The sequence below is a fragment of the Galeopterus variegatus genome, unplaced genomic scaffold, assembly GCF_000696425.1.
Source record: "Galeopterus variegatus unplaced genomic scaffold, G_variegatus-3.0.2 Scaffold5285, whole genome shotgun sequence".
In the NCBI taxonomy this organism is placed as follows: domain Eukaryota; kingdom Metazoa; phylum Chordata; class Mammalia; order Dermoptera; family Cynocephalidae; genus Galeopterus; species Galeopterus variegatus.
This window is the reverse complement of record NW_007731396.1, coordinates 75,394-75,921: the sequence shown is the minus strand read 5'-3', so window position 1 is coordinate 75,921 and position 528 is coordinate 75,394. Positions and strand designations below refer to the sequence as shown.

At 65.3% G+C, this 528-nt stretch overlaps 1 protein-coding gene across 1 annotated transcript in view; it reads right to left on the bottom strand.

The window, feature by feature from the left end:
* LOC103604611 (chromosome unknown open reading frame, human C6orf120) overlaps nucleotides 1-89 on the bottom strand; it is a 2,514-nt gene extending 2,425 nt beyond the window's left edge. Inside the window, exon 1 of the mRNA XM_008589179.1 lies at nucleotides 12-89. The gene's annotated coding sequence lies outside the window, so the exon portion shown is untranslated. The remainder of the gene's footprint in view (nucleotides 1-11) is intronic.
* Between the last annotated feature and the right edge of the window lie 439 nt (nucleotides 90-528).

Sequence of the window (528 nt, the reverse complement as noted above, 5' to 3'; positions counted from 1 at the left end):
CCCCGACTCACCGCGCTCCCCGCAGGGCGCCGCGCCTGCAGCGTCCGGACCTCGGCCAGGGCCTGGCCGCACGAGGCGGAAGTGGGGCCGCCGCCCGGAAGGGAGGTGAGACGCAGGGGGCGGTCCCCGGAAGCGAGGTGCGCCCAGTTCTCGCGAGACTGGCAAAGAGGTGGGGCGCTCGGGCGCGGCGTGCTCGTCACCATAGCGACGCGCCGGGCTGGCCGGGAGGCGGGGCGGTGCCCGGCCGGATGCCGTCGGGTGCTCGGCTTGGTGAGCTGGCGGGACCGCAGGTGACAGGCGTCGGCTGTCTTCTACCGGTTACCTGTTCACGTTGCTCTTCAAGCATGGTGCTTTGTGCATGAGCTTAAGGAGACTTCTCAGTGGAGTCGTCTGTAGACTCGGGAGCTAGGGATGCCTGGGGCTACTGGAAATAGGTCCCAGTGAGAAGGGTTTTGTGTTATTTAGGGTCACGCTTTTAATTGCGTCGATTCCAAACCCTGCGGAATCATCACTTTCTGGAATCTGGCA